The sequence below is a fragment of the Balaenoptera musculus genome, chromosome 14, assembly GCF_009873245.2.
Source record: "Balaenoptera musculus isolate JJ_BM4_2016_0621 chromosome 14, mBalMus1.pri.v3, whole genome shotgun sequence".
Taxonomy (NCBI): Eukaryota; Metazoa; Chordata; class Mammalia; order Artiodactyla; family Balaenopteridae; genus Balaenoptera; species Balaenoptera musculus.
Window position 1 is genome coordinate 11,415,858 of NC_045798.1, and position 16,193 is coordinate 11,432,050.

The 16,193-nt window shown below is 33.1% G+C and overlaps 1 protein-coding gene across 3 annotated transcripts in view; it reads left to right on the forward strand.

The window, feature by feature from the left end:
- Nucleotides 1-16,193, forward strand: part of TAOK3 (TAO kinase 3) — a 182,820-nt gene that overhangs the window by 82,919 nt on the left and 83,708 nt on the right. Inside the window, exons 2-4 of one of the 3 annotated variants that reach the window (XM_036823247.1) lie at nucleotides 6,703-6,806; nucleotides 11,630-11,693; nucleotides 12,706-12,709. The gene's annotated coding sequence lies outside the window, so the exon portion shown is untranslated. The remainder of the gene's footprint in view (nucleotides 1-6,702; nucleotides 6,807-11,629; nucleotides 11,694-12,705; nucleotides 12,710-16,193) is intronic. The other 2 variants (XM_036823246.1, XM_036823245.1) reach the window with 2 other exon arrangements.

The window sequence follows — 16,193 nt, forward strand, 5'->3', positions numbered from 1 at the left end:
CAGTTACAGAAATCTCAAAATATTAAGTTCACCACTCTTTGAAATTATTGGGGTTATTAGACTTCCTACTAACTCTCATTACTAAATGAATTAATAAAGAAGCACATAGGGAATTCCCTGGAGGTCCAGTGGTTAGGGCTTAGCGCTTTCACTGCCCAGCGTCCAGGTTGGATCCCTCGTCAGGGAACTAGGATCCCACAAGACACGCGGCACAGCAAAGAAAGAAAAAAAATGGCACATATATATCACAAATCTGTTTTTTAATATTTTGGTAACTATTTCAGTATGATTGGTTTCCTTTCCTTTGTAATTCTAAGTGGTTAATTTTTTTCATTTAAAGCATTATTCTGAGGGACTTCCCTGGTGGTCCAGTAGTTAAGACTCCACACTTCCACTGCAGAGAGCAGGGGTTAGATCCGTAGTCAGGGAACTAAGATCCCGCATGCAGCGTGTTGCAGCCAAAAATAAAGAAATAAATAAAACATTATTCTGAGAAGGTGTCATAGGCTGTGTACTGCCTGTGATCAATGTCACAAAAAAGATTAAGAATTCCTTTTATAGGTAGACTTTCTTCCTTTAGACTAACTCAGTGGTGTGTGAGAATTACTTTAAAGGCTTGTTTAAACAAAACCGTGTATAGTGGGATTTTCAAGGATAATTTGAACTGTATGCAGTTTTGGCCTTAAGTGTCCACCTTTGTGCCCAACCACCTTAGGTAAGATATGACTCCATTCTAGAGTGTTTTCAAGTAAATTCACAGACTCCTAGGAATTTGAAGACATGAAAATAGGTCAAGAATTCTCCATGAGATTTTTAAATGTTATATTTTCATTTTGATGATTGTCTCCTAAATAATAAGCTATAGTGGATCATCTGGATGACTGCCTTATGACCAAAGAGTTCTGTGGCTTATCCCGACCGCTGGCTCTACTTTATCTTATTTTTCTTTATGATATTAGTACCTGACATATCAATATTTATGTGTCTCTCTCCACTAGAATATAAGTTCTATGAGAGTAGGAAAGAACTTAAAGCCTTGTTCAGTACTGGACACATATTAAGCACTTAATAAGTATTTGCTGAATGAATGAACACATGAATAAATGAATGACTAAAAATAATTTAAGAAAATGTTAGGGATCTGTGAGAATTTTTCTATAAGGGATCTGAATATTAATCAAGTTTGAGGAACCCTGTATTAAAGAGTAAATTATTATTGTGTATTACAAATATTACAATTTTCATACCACACATATGATTAAGTTGTGCAAAATGAAGACTTCAAAAGACCAGTTAAATCTATTAGAATAGTTCAGAATTTATGTAGACATAGACACCATTTTTGTACTGGTCTTAATTTTAAGACCCGTGTAAAGTACCGTTTTCCCCAAAATGAATGCATAATTGATTTCAAGTTGCTAACCACATACAAAACTATCAGAGAGAACAAAAACTTTCAGTGTTAAATTTAAGAAATCCAAGGAGCTCTTCCTTTCCCATTTGTCTCTCTAACATAAACATCTTTTTTTAAGGGAGGGAGAAACTAATAGTCTTTAAGAAACCAAAAGAATTGATATTTTTACTTTTTAAGCACACATAGTCTTAAATGGCGACCCAAAAGTAGTCTACAAGTTATCATTATTATGATAATCAGTGTCCCAGATACTTCTGCATTATTTGCTTAAGTAGAAATTAGATGATCACAAAGGTCCCTTTCCAGTTCTCAGATTCTGTCATGATGGGCTATGTGATCATTTGGCATAAGAAACACCTGTCATCTAGTTTTACTTTCACAGTGAAAGTACCATAAAAATGGTTTCTTACCTCAGAATAATAGTTAGGTATTAGTGGCAGACAGTGGTAACAACTGTCCAAAATAAGTTTTCTGTTTATTTCTTTAAAGATAGTTTTCTTTAAGTCTGTATTGGGAGGTTGTATTATATGAACAGGGGAGGGAAAACACCAGACTGGTCCTGACTTTGAAAAGGTCCAATCACCTATTTCTACTCTGTTTTTCACTGCTGTAACATGAAGATTTTGCCTGCCTCTGTATACCTTCTTGGAGCAAGATAATGAATGCAATAATAGGAATTTACACAGGCAAATTTACTGTGAATCTTACATTTCAGAGCCCCTTATTTACACCAGCCCCTTCTAAGGCCCTATACCTATTCTTGTGTGGAAATTTTGTAAAATTTTTATTCTTAAAGAGATCCCCAGATTTGTCGATGCTTCAGTCTCCATAAGAACTGAACCCACCACTATATATTCAAGTATTATTTGGAGAAATAAAGACAGAGAAGTTCAATCTTATTAAATTAAACTTCTCTTATTAACCTCCAAAATATAGCAAAATAGGAAACTTTTTGGTGTTCTGAAGTCTGACTTAGGCAGCTTGATTCAGAAAAAAGTTTTCTGAAGTGAGAAATTAGAAGGAGTTTTAATTTGGGATAACAGTACTGCATAAGTATGATTTGACACTTGACTTTTCTGAGATTGAGTTTAAAAAAAAAGAATTGATATGTCTGATCTTTATAATTCTTTCCAATTTGAAACATTCTTTTTTTAATTTTTTTAATTGAAGTATAGTTAATTTACAATGTTGTGTTAATTTCTGCTGTACAGAAAAGTGATTCAGTTATACATATATATACATTCTTTTTCATATTCTTTTCCATTATGGCTTATCACAGGTTATTGAATGTAGTTCCCTGTGCTATATGGTAGGATTTTGTTGTTTATCCATTCTAAGTATAATAGTTCGCATCTGCTAATCCCAAACTCCCAATCCATCCCTTCCCCACTCCCCATCCCACTTGGCAACCACAAGTCTGTTCTCTATGTTTGTGAGTCTGTTTCTGTTTCGTAGATAAGTTCATTTGTGTCATATTTTAGATTCCACATATAAGTGATAACCTATATGAAACATTCTTAATCTTACTCCCTTTCTTAATGCTAAAATATTGTGGATTTTCAGTCTAGTTGGCTCCAAGTTTATTGTTGCAGAAGTGTGACTACAACATTGAAAGGCAACTAAGATCTTCACTGAATCATCTTTCTTGAAAGTTTCTGAGAAAAGGAAAAATATTTATATTTCTACTCTCTATCAAGTGTATATTAAGTTAGAATGTCTGTGAAAAATAATTTACTTGACTATCATTCTTGGAGGATTTCCATTTCTTAGAATAAAGAATGAAGAAAATTATTTCAGTTTCACATCTCTGATGCAATCTTTGCAGCTAAGCTAGCTGGATTGTTCAGTTGGCCCAAGAGCCTAAGACCTGAAATTCTAACTTCTTGGCACAGTTCTGAGTTCTCACTATAAATGTAACACCTGAGGTTGCAGGAGGTCAAGGAAGAGGGAAAAAGTAATTTCATGCATATCACTTCATCTTCAGTTAATTCTTAAAATGCTGTCCTATTGGAAGGAAAAACGTCCTTGTTCAGCTTTTGAGGGAAGGATGAATTTAAAGATCATTTTTAGTGTTAAGATTTGGGTGGAAAAGGGAAGGAGATTTCAGCAGATTTTTATGGACTATGTGTCATATAAAGATGCCACAGGACCCAGCAATTTCACTCCTAGGAATATAGTTAATAGAAACTAAATGTATGTGTACACAAGTGATTATAACAGCATTATACATAATAGCCAAAAAGTGGAAACAACCCAAATATACATCAGCTTATAAGTGGATAAACAAAGTGTGGTATATCTATACAGTGGATTTCTATTCGTCAATAGAAAGAAATATTGATTCATGCTACAACATGGGTGAACCTTAAAAACATTATGCTAGGGAAAGAAGCCAGTCACAGAAAACCTCATATCATATGATTCCATTCAAATGAAATGTTCAGAACAGGGAAATCTATAGAGACAGATTAGTGGTTGCTAAGGAATGGAGGGATCAGGGTGGGAGGAGTTGATAGCTAAAGGAAATGGGACTTCTTTTTGTGGTGATGAAAATGTTCTAAAATTGACTGTGGTGATGCTTACACATACTTGAATATACTAAAAACCATTGTACACTTTAAATGGGTGAATCGTACGTGAATTGTATCTCAAAAAAATTTTTTAAAGATGCCATGGAAATATAATGATTAATCAAAACTTAGATTTAGACATGTATCCTCCTCTGAAGAAGCACTTGTCATCCAGTTAGAGTACTAATATATATGAGTATTTAAAACTGAAGCAAAGGGAGAAAATGGTTGGTCTTATAGGAGGGGTGACATTTAGCTGGACTGTGAGAGTAGTTGGATATGGATATCTGGGTAGAGGTGTAGCATAAGCAAAGACAAAGGTATGAAAATGCAACTGTAGTAATTCATTTTTTCCTGATTATAGAGTTTAAGAATTTAGGTTGGGGTAGTGGTTTGAGGACAGCTTTGAATGTTAGTTAGGTAAAGTTAACCTTAATCCTGTAGGCAGTATGGGAACATGGAAGGATTTTGAGCAGAGCTGTGATATTATCTCAACTGTGCTTCAGGAAGGTGATTGTGATAATAGTGTTTTAAAGATGAATTACAGAAAATTTAGACGAGAGGCTGAAAGAGCAGAAACAGAGGAAAGAGATAACAAATGCTAACAGAAAGGAAAAGTGAAGAACAGATAAAAAGAAATATTTGAAGCACACTTGTGATTTAGTTGAATGTTAAGGACAAGGAGAAGGGAAGAGTCAAAGTTATTGTGAGGTACATGTGAGACATTTAGGGGAGAAGCCAAACAGATAGTTGAAAGAATGGGACTGGGATTTAGACTGGAGGCCAGAACTGTCTAGTGACAAAGTGTTACTTGAAACTATTAAAGTGGACAGAAATTAGGATAGCAGCTTGCATCACACAGAGGGCTTTGGACAAATACCTGGAGGAACACACTGATGTAGAGCTCAGAGAGAAGAGGGGCTATAGGAGGAATAATGTGGAAAAACAGGAGAAGACAGTTTCATGGAATCCAAGAGACATTTATAAAAAAAGAAGGAAGGTGGTTAAATGGAACAAAACTGTGAACATCTTTTAGGTGTAATGGATAAACTTTAGGAATATGGTTTTCAGCTTCAATACCATGTGCAGTATTCTAGCAGGGGGGAAAATGATAAAATCAAGAAAGTTGAATTCCTAGGCGTCTTAGAGAGTTTATTTTAAAACATTTATAGAGCCATGCAACTGCAGATGGAGAGAGTACCCATTTTAAGAAAAATTATGTAAAAACGAATAAGTATTTAGAGAGAAGAAAAATACTAGGCATGTGTGTCCATAGCATTAGAAAAATATTTTCTAGGAGTGAGCACCTCCTGCATTTCGAACTAGTCAGGACATGAGGCTGTTAGTAAATGCCTTATTTAAAACTACTTTCTCAGAAATTTCGCAACTAGTGTTCATATAATAAGGAATGTTTTAGTTCCTTGAAGCTATAGTCAGACGAGATTAGCAGGACATACATGCAGACATTGTAGTTATTGATTGGTTGATGGTTAGGTAAAATGTGATGCTGAATTCAGGCAAGTTTTAGCTACCAGTTAATCTAAAGCATTCCACAGCCATAGAATCAGAGGGAATAACAAAATAATGAAAAAGATTAGTTTGTAAGTATAGACGTGAGAAGAGATTGGGATATCCTCTACAGGAAGAATGTGAAAATGGAGGTCAGTGCCTTTTTTTTTTAATGTATAGTTTTTTCCCTCTTGTAAGGATTTCATCTCCAAAGCTAGTCAAGCATCCAAAGATTATTTCAATATGCATAAATTTTAAATTGTTGTATTCTTTGACCCAGTAGTTCTACTTCTAGAAATCCATTCCAAAAAAGCCCTAAATGTTAAGTGCATAGATAATAAGCGCAAAGGTCTTCAAAACAATAATTTTTAGTAGTTCAACAAACAGAGGGTTGAATAACAGCCTTGGTTTCAAATTGTGGAGAAACTGTTGTGAATGAATTGTGGCTCTTCCATACGATAAACATTGAGCAGCCCTTAAATGATCTTTGTGAATAATGTTTGATAACATGGCAAAATACGTACAATCTAGAGTTAGATAAAAGAGGTTGACTGTGGAATTATATGTACAATGTGATTTCAGCTGTATAACAAAATAAATATGTGCTTCAAGAAGTAAATATGTTCATGGAGAAAACTATCCCAGTTGCTAATGAAGTTTGTCCTAGGTAGGATTAAGGATTTTTTTTCATAATGGTGTATATTTCTTATATTTTCCACATTGAGCATGTACTTCTTTAATAGATAATAAAGAATTATCACTACCCCAAAATCTGAAAGATTGGTTATAGAGAGACCAGGAAAGGGAAGATAGATGAGTCAATATAAATCATCATGCTTATTGGAAAAGCAATTCAAAATATAAGCCTTACTGACAGAGAATCAGTCGCATCACCACATGCTGTCAGATTAGTCCTGTCTACTCGTAGCCTCTATTGAGTTTCCTTGGACTCAAACAGACCAGTGGAAGCCTCAGTATAGATTCTGAAATCTAACGACACATTTGTTTCCCTGATATTGTTTGTGAGACAGTAGCTTGTGTCTTTGTTGTGAAAATCCTACCTTTTACATTTGTCATCCACAAACTGATGAAGATAAAATTTTAACTTTGAATGTTACATTTGTAAATATTTAAAACTATCATGTTATCGATTATTGCTTCTTGAATTTTGCCCCTATAATTACGTATTTTATTCTTCTTTTTTCATAGGTGCACCATAAATACAAAAGACTGAAGTTATAAAAGAGAAAAAAAAAGATTGCTGCTAAAATGAGTCTGAGCAATACAGTATATTTTGTGCCGTACACGAAAAGGTATTGTCCATAAATCCATGACTTAGCTTTCTCCCATAAAATGGGAACAGATTGTGTTTTCTGGTTTTTTTTTTTTTTAATTTTTATTTATTTATTTATTTATGGCTGTGTTGGGTCTTCGTTTCTGTGCGAGGGCTCTCTCTAGCTGTGGCAAGTGGGGGCCACTCTTCATCGTGGTGCGCGGGCCTCTCACTGTCGTGGCCTCTCTTGTTGCGGAGCACAGGCTCCAGACGCGCAGGCTCAGTAGTTGTGGCTCACGGGCCTAGTTGCTCCGCGGCATGTGGAATCTTCCCAGACCAGGGCTCGAACCCGTGTCCCCTGCATTGGCAGGCAGATTCTCAACCACTGCACCACCAGGGAAGCCCTGTTTTCTGGTTTTTCTATGAGGAATTTTTATTATGTTTGTGAGAAAAATTAAAAGGAATTAATAAAATTAGGATAAAATATTCTTTTATAAAAATTTTTTAGTTTCAAATTATTTCCTTATAGATTTTCGTTATTTTCAGTTATAGCTTAAAATATGGAGAATTACCTGGCTAAAGTTATTTTATTCCTATTATCAAATTATTTTCTGGAAATACATATTACCGTTTTCTGTTATAGTGATTTATAATTAGACTTTGAGATAAAATTTTTTCATATCACTTTTCCTCTAATTACAGAAGTAATAGGCTTTGCAGAACATTTAGAAAATAGAAATAAACAAAAAGAAGGAAATAAAAAATAACCTGAAATCCCAACACCTACTTCAGATAAAACACAAGTCTGCAAAGAAATCCAAATTTGTAGGTGAAAGAAACCTTGTTTCCCATCTTCACTGTTGCATCCCTCCTATGCTCTACCTTACACCCTGCCTCTTTTACTAAAATAAATCAAAATAAAACAAGTAGAAACTGCCTTGTAGAAACTCCCTGTAGAAGTATAATACTTGGTCAGAGAATGTTCCCATTTTATTCTTCCAGGAGTGTATAAAGATGACTGTTTCCTTATGCCCTCACCAAAAAAATGTATCTTTTCTCTATTACTTTATCAATTTGGTGGGTGAAATGAGGTGTCTTACTATTTTACTTTTTATTTCTTTGATTATTAGTGAAATTATATATGTTTCATATCATTAATAGACACTGCTTTTTTCTTTTTTAATTTCCTATTTGTGTCCTTTGAGTGTGTGGGTTGGTATATGTATATGTATATGTTCACCTCTCTGATATTAAGAATAACTTCACTGGCACATATTTTGCAAGAACCATCCCCACTTTACTTGCCTTTCAATTTTGTTTATTGCAACTTTTTAAAGCAATAATTATTAATTGACATACAATAATCTGAACATATTAAGTAACATAACGTTTTAACGTGTGTGTGTGTGTGTGTGTGTGTATGTATCCATCATCATGATGAAGTTAGTAAACATATCCGTCACTCCCAAAAGCTTCTTCATATCCTTTTTCAATACCTCCCTAACCTCTTCTCTCCCCAGCCCTTTCCCTAGGCAACCACTGATATGCTATCACTCTAGGTTAATTTGCATTTTCCAGAACTGTATATAAATGAAATCATAAAGTATTGATATGTTCTCTTTTTTTGTTCTGGCTTATTTTACTCAGCATAATTATTTTGAGATTCATCCATGTTGTAGCATGTATCAATAGTTCATTTTATTTCTGAGTTGCATTCCGTTGTCTGCAAGTACCACAGATTGTTTATCCACTCATCTGTTGATGGATGTTTGGATTATTTCCAGTTTTGACTGTTAAAAATAAAGCTGCCATTAACTTTTGTGTACAGTGCTTTGTATGGACGTTTGCTTTCATTTTGGTTGAATACCTAGGAGTGGAATGGCTATGTCATATGGTAGATGTATGTTTCACTTTTTAGGAAACTGCCAAATAGTTTTCCAAAGTGTTTGTACCATTTTTACATCCCACCAGCAGTGTCTGAGAGATCCAGTTACTTCAAATCCTTGCCAACACCTGGTATGGTCTGTCTTTTTAATGTCAGCCATTCTAATAGGTTTGTAGTAGTATCTCATTGGGATCTTAATTTGTATCTCCCTAATGAATAGTGATGTTAAGCATCTTTTTTTTTTGGTTTAGTTGCCATCCATTTATCTTTCTTCGTGAAGTGTGTGTTCTAATGTTTTTCTCATTTTTAAAATTGGGTTGTTCATGTTCTTTTAATTGAGTTTTGAGGATTCTTTATATTTTATGAATGCAAATCCATTGTGAGATATATGTTTTGCAGAGATCTTCTACTGTGGCTTATCTTTTCATTCTCTTAACAGGGTCTTTCAAAAAGAGTATGTTTTTATTCTAATTTAACCTTTTTTTCCTTTGTGGAGTGTGCTTTGGTTTTTAAATCTAAGAAATTCTTGCCTAACCCAAGGTCACAAAGATTTTCTCTTGTGTTTTCTTCACAGTTTTTTTAGTTGTATGTTTTACATTTAGTTCTATAATCCATTTGGAGTTAATTTTTGTGTATGGTGTCAATATGAATCAAAGATATACATATGCAGTTGTTATGGCACCATTAGTGGAAGATGTTCTCCACTGAATTGCCTTTGTGCCTTTATCAAAATTCAGTTGTCCATAAATGTGTGGGTCTATTTCTGTACTTCCTGTTTTGTTGCATTGATTTATTTGTGTGTATATATATACACACAAATATATATATACACATACACACACATACACACCAGTATCACAGCGTCTTGATAACTGTAATCTTATGATAAATCTTGCAATCAGGTTATTGTTAGCCCTCCAATTTTGTCTTCCTTTTTCAAAGTCGTTTTGGTTGTTTTAGGTCCATTGCATTTTCATATGAATTTGAGAATCAGCTTCTCAATTTCTCTTTCTAAAAAATACTCAATATTGAGTCTTCTGACCTATAACCACAGTATAACTTTTCATTATGTCTTTACTTCCTTTCATTATTATTTTGTAGTTTTCAGTGTACAAGTCTTACAGATCCTTTGTCAGATTTATCCCTAAGTATTTCATTTTTTTGATGCTATTATAAGTGATATTTAAAAGTTTAGATATCCATTTGTTCATGTATAGAAATATAATTGAGCTTTATATATTGATCTTGTATTCTGCAACTTTGATAAACTCACATATTAGTTCCATTGAATTTTCTACACAGGTGATTATGTTGTTTGTCAGTAAAAGTCTAACTTATTCCTTTCCAATCTTGCTACTTTTTACTTCTTTTTTCTTCCCTTGTTGCACTTATAGAACATCCAGCACAATGTTGAATAGAAGTGTTGAGAGCAGACATCCTTGCCTTGTTCCTGACCGTAGGAGGAAAGCAGTTGGTCTTTCACCATTATATTTGACATTAGCTGTAAATGTTTCATAGATTTCCTTTATTAGGTTGGGAATGTTACCTTATATTCCTAGTTGGCTCAAGAGTTTTTATCAGGAATGAATTTCGGATTTTGTCATATGCTTTTTCTGTATCTTTAGAGATGATCATTTGGCTTTTTATCAATTTGTTGATATGGTGAATTACATTGATTTTTGAGTGTTAAACCAACCTTGCGTTCCTGTAATAAATTCCACCTAGTCATGATGTATTATTTATTTTATATATTACTGAACTATATTTGCTATAATTTTGTTGTGAATATTTGTATCTGTAGTCTTAAAGAATTTTACTCTGTTGCTTTCTTTCTTGTAATGTTTTTGTCTGGCTTTGGTGTCAGGGTAATACAAGCCTCATAGAATTAATCCTAGAAAGTATGTCTCCTTTTCCATTTTCTGAAAGAGATGTGTAAAATTAATATTGTATCTTTCTTAGATGTTCCGTTGAATTCACCAATTAAGCCATTTGATTCTGGAGTTTTCTTTGTGGGAAGATTTTAAATTACAAATTCAATTACTTTAATAGATACAGAGGTATTGAGGGTATCTGTTTCTTCTGGCGTAAACTTTGTTGATTTGTGTCTTTCAGAGAATTTATCCACTTCATCTAAGTTGTTGAATAATAATTGCATAATGTTGTACAATTTGCATAGTATAATACTCCCTGATTATCCTTCTGATATCTATAGAATCTGTAGTGATGTTATCCCTCTCATTCCTGATACGGGTAATTATGTCTTCTGATTTTTTTTTCCTGATCAGTCTGGCAAGGTTTATAAATTTGATTACTTTTATCAGAGAACCAGCTTTGCTTTCATTGATTTTTTTGTTTGTTTATGTTTTTTTCTATTTCATTGATTTCTGCTTTAATCTTTATTATTTTCTTTCTCTCCTTACTTTGGGTTTAATTGGCTCTTTTTTTCCTAGTTTTTAAAAAAATAGTGGAATCTGAGGTCATTGATTGAGACCTTCTTTTCCAAAACAGGAGTTTATTGCTATAGATTTCCATATGAGTACTGCTTTAGTGGTATCCCACAAATTTTGACGTCTTCTGCTTCATTTTAATTAAGATAAAAGTATTTTCTAGTTTCTCTTTTGATTTATTTTTTGACCCATGGATTACTTTTTATTGTGTTATTTAGTTTCCATGTATTTGGGGATTTTTTTCATATTATCTGTCTGCTGTTGATTTTCTAATTTAACTCCACTGTGTTCAGAGAATATACTTAGTATAACGTAAGTCCTTTTAATTTATTGAGTCTTGTTTTATGGCCCAGAATATGGTCTATCTTGGTAAACATTTTGTGTGCACCTGAAAAGAATATGTATTGTGATGTTTCTGGGTCGAAACATCAATGTTACTAATCATATTTCAATGTCAATAATCAAATTGGTTGATAGTGTTGTTCAAGTCTTCCATATCCTTACTGATTTTCTGTCTATTTGTTCTATCAGTTATTGAGGAAAGGATATTGAAATCTCCAACTACAATTGTGGATTTGTCTATTTCTCCTTGCAGGTAAATCAATTTTTAATCATGTATTTTGAAACTTTTTTTATTAGGTGTATAAGCATTTAGGATGGTTATATTCTCTTGATAAATTGATCTAATCTTTTTATCATTATGAAATAATCTTTGTAATATCTTTGCATTGAAATCCACGTTACCTGATATTAATATAGCTGGCCCAGCTTTCTTTTGATTAGTGTTATGTCTTTTTCCATCCTTTTAGCCTACTTGTGTCTTTTTATTTAAAGCGTGTATATAGACACATGTGTACACATGTATGCATATATGTATTTACATTTGGATACACATTTATGTATTAATCCGCTGTCTATACTCAAGTGATAGTATACATTTTTGTATATAGTATGATAACTTTACAACACTGTGCTTCGATTTCTATCCTTCCCAACTTCGTGTTCTCATACGTTTTACTTCTACATGTTATAAACTCACACTATATTGTTATTTTTGTTTAAACAGTGAATTATACTTTAAAGAAGTTTAAATAATGGGGGGAAATCTTACATATTTAACCAAATAGTTAACCATTTTCAGTGCTTTTTCAATGTTTTGTAAAGCTCTATTTCCATCTGGTATGATTTTTGCTTATGTCTAAAGGATTTCCTTTAGCATTTCCTATATGACCACCAGTATTTAGCTGCTGGTCAGGTCATGAATTCTTTCAGCTTTTGATGTCTAAAACCCTCTATTCTGCCTTCGTTTTTCAAAGATCTTTTTACGGGACACAGAATTTTAGTTTGAACTTAGCACTTTAAAAATGTTTCTCTATTGTCTTCTCACTGGTATTATCTCCAGTGAAGAATCTGCTGTCATTGTTGTCCTTGTTCCTCTATATATAATGTGTTTTTTGTCTCTGGCTGCTTTCATGATTTTTGCTTTATCATGTTTTGAGCAATTTATTATGATATGTTTGGTGTAATTTTCCCCATTTTTCTTATTCTCATTCTTGTTCTTGAGCCCCATTGACCTTCTTGGATCTGTGGTTTATAATTTTCATCAGAATGGTAAGTTTTTTTCACTATTATTTCTTCAAATATTTTCTCTGCCTCAACATCTCTCTCTTCTCCTCAGGGACTCCAATTAGATATATACTAGTCCATTTGAAATTGTTCCACAGCTCACTGATGCTCTTTTTTTTGGTTGTTTATTATTTTGTTATTTTTTTTCTCTGTGTGTTTCATTTTGGATAGTTTCTACTGTCATATCTTCAAGTTCATAAACCTTTTTTTCTGAAATCTCATCTGCTATTCATCCCATGCAGTGTATTTTTCATCTCAGACATTGTAGCTTTCACCTCTAGAGGTTCAGTTTGTGTCTCTTTATATCTTGACTATCTCTATGTGTTTGATATTTCCTCAATATTTCCTAACTTTTTAAATATATGGAATACAGATATAATAAGCGTTTTAATGCTCTTGTCTGCTAATCTAGCAACTATCATCTATATCAGTCCTGGATTGGTTCCAATTGATTTTTCTCATCATTATGTGTCATATTTTCCTGCTTCTTGGGATACTTGCTGATTTTTTTTTTTTTTAGACATTGTGAATTTTACCTTTTTGGATATTAGATTTTTTTTAATTCCTTTAAATATTTGTGAGCTTTATTCTGGGACACAGTTAAGCTACTTGGAATAATTTAATCCATAAAGATCCTGCTTTTAAATTTTGTTAGGCATCCAGAACAGCACTTAGTCTATGGTAATTTCCTGCTACTAAGATTAGACTCTCGTGAGTACTCTAAACAATTCCACATGAATTATGAGATTTGCTATTCAGGCTAGTGGTAACAGGCACTATTTACAGCTCTTCATGAGCCCTAGGTACTGTTTTCTTTAATTCTTTCATATAGGGTTTTTTCCCACCCTGCCTGGCCTGGCATAGTTTTCTCACTTGCATGCATAGATCAGTAGTCAGCTGAAGACTTGATGGGAACTCTGTGCTGATCTCCGTATCTTCTTTCTGTGCTGTTCTCTTCTATTTAGTACTCTGCCCTGAGAACTCTAGCCATTTTGGTCACCCTGGACCCTCATCACTGGAGTGCCCCAGGCTCTAATTGGGTTTCCCCACCCCCTACTCTCTGTGCCATGGCCTGGAAACTCTCCCAGGACATTAAATTGGGACAGATTTAGCTCTCCTTGTTTGCTGTTCCTCTGTCTGGGATCACTGTCCTTCTCTGCCTGATATCCATTGTGTTAAAATACCATAATTTCATGTTTTTCCAGTGTTTTAGTTGTTTCTGGTGGTAGATAATAAATCCAGTCCTGTTACTCCATCTTGGCTGGAAGCAGAAATCCATTCATTATATTTTTTAAGATAAATAAGTTGTGTATTGTCAAGCTTACTAATTTTAGTTTATGGTTTTTGCCTCTGATATCTTGCTCAATAACTAAATACTCATCTGTAAATTATTTTAGAAGTTTTTATGATCTCTCTTTTTTTTTACATTTTAATATTTATTTCTTTTGAAAAATCACTTTAGTCTATAGTATGACTTAGTAGTCTGTGTGTGTCCTCCAAATGGTTATCCATAGTACTTAGCTTTAATCACATTGAAGCCAAAATATTCAAGTTTAAAATACATCTTGGTGATTGAAAAGATTTTAGTTCTCATAAATTTGGTTCATAGATCTTCTTGTTTTTCCTAACGGACATTTTGTAATTTGCTTTTTTTTTTTTTTTTTTTTTTTTTGGCATGGTCTCAAACGGCATGTCTTTGATTTAATCCGTTGTTTCTCTTTTCTGTTCTCTAAGCAGTGAAGGCAATAGCACTTTTGAACTTTATGTACTTTGTTGCCTAACAAGTAACTAAATTTAAGTTACTTTTTCAATAGTATTGATATATTGACTTTATGCTTGATTATTGGCATTCATGGCTTGGCAGGATGACTACTCATGATTACAGATGCAGTGTTGTGGTGGAATTCTTTTTCATGTTTAAAACCTTCAGTGGCTACCCATTACCCTCAATATAAACTCCAAATTTCTTAGTATGGTTTAAAAGAATTATTGTGATTTTCCTTGGCTTATAAAGGAATTTAGTCTTTCCTGACACATAGTAGTGCTTAATAAATGTTAGCTGTTACTATTTCAATATTAATTAGACCAAACTGCTTTTTGAAACAGATTTATTGAGATATAATTTTCTTGTTTTCTTTTTTAATTACATTTTATTCTACATGTGTCTCCAAGGAAATCAAAAAGAAATGCAATTAGTTTGTGATGTTGGGGGAAAAAAATCTTTGGTTTTACTTGCTCAACAAAAATATCTGAATCAATTATACTTTTATCAACTTTCCCTTCACATCCTAGCATTCTGTTTTGCCATCCACTGTGTATTTCTCACACATATCTATCTCAAAGTTATCTTGAGAGGGAGAGTAAAAACAAAAATCCAAATTCTAAAAGATAGCGCTTAATCAATGTTAAATCTATCCACAGTTATGTATATTAAACAGAATCATGTCTATTGCATCCTTATAAGCTTCTGAAAATAAGCATATTTATGCTAAGAAATGTCATTGTAATATACAAATAAAATTTTCCAAAATTTAGATTATTGTAAACTAACATTAAGCTAATTTGTGATTTAAATGACTATTTATTAGCTCCTTAGAAATCAGTGCTCATTGTTCTTTGCATTTGTCTAAGTAAACTGTCAGGTGTAGAAACTTTTAAATACCACTAATGATGCTATAGGTACAACAGATCACACCTAAAGGAATATACTTCAAAAGCAGAATTATTTTTTCATAAAAAAGATAGCAGCTGAATCATAATATATTTTAACGCTAATGTTTTTCTCACCAAACTGTTCTCTCCAAATCTACATAGTACCAACCAAAAAAAAAAAAAAAGAAAAATTATTTAGGCAGCTACATACTCCAAAGCACATTGCATGTCTTACCTCTATTGTCAGTCAGGTATCTGGGATAAAATATGTAGTCTCTACATAGACAAAGCTTTCACCATGAAAGTAAAGGAACATCCAGCTGGGCATGCTGGCTAAGTGACATTTTCCAGTTGCCTGTTGCAGTTGTCATTAACTAGAGAAAGTGTCTATGTAACTATTGGTCAGGAAGAATATATACTTCATCTTGCAGTCTTGTAGACTGTTTGATTAACCCATTAATGGGTGGATCAATTCAGAATAATCACCTTTATGTTTCTTTAGTCCCCTTTTGGAAATTTCTTCTTTTGAGGTTTTTTCCCCCTGCGTAACTGATAATTTACCTGTTCTTTTTCTTTTCTTCTCCTCAGAAATCTGTTGTTGGTATTTTGATTTTCTTATCTTTAATTCCCATTTGTTTTCAATTAGCTAGGACAAAAGTCATGGTTATTACCCCTCTCCATTTTATTTTTTTTAAGTTTTTTTTAAACTTTTAATTATATTGGCGTATAGTTGATTAACAATGCTATGATAGTTTCAGGTGTACAGCAAAGTGATTCAGTTATACTTGTTTCTATTCTTTTTCAAACTCTTTTCCCT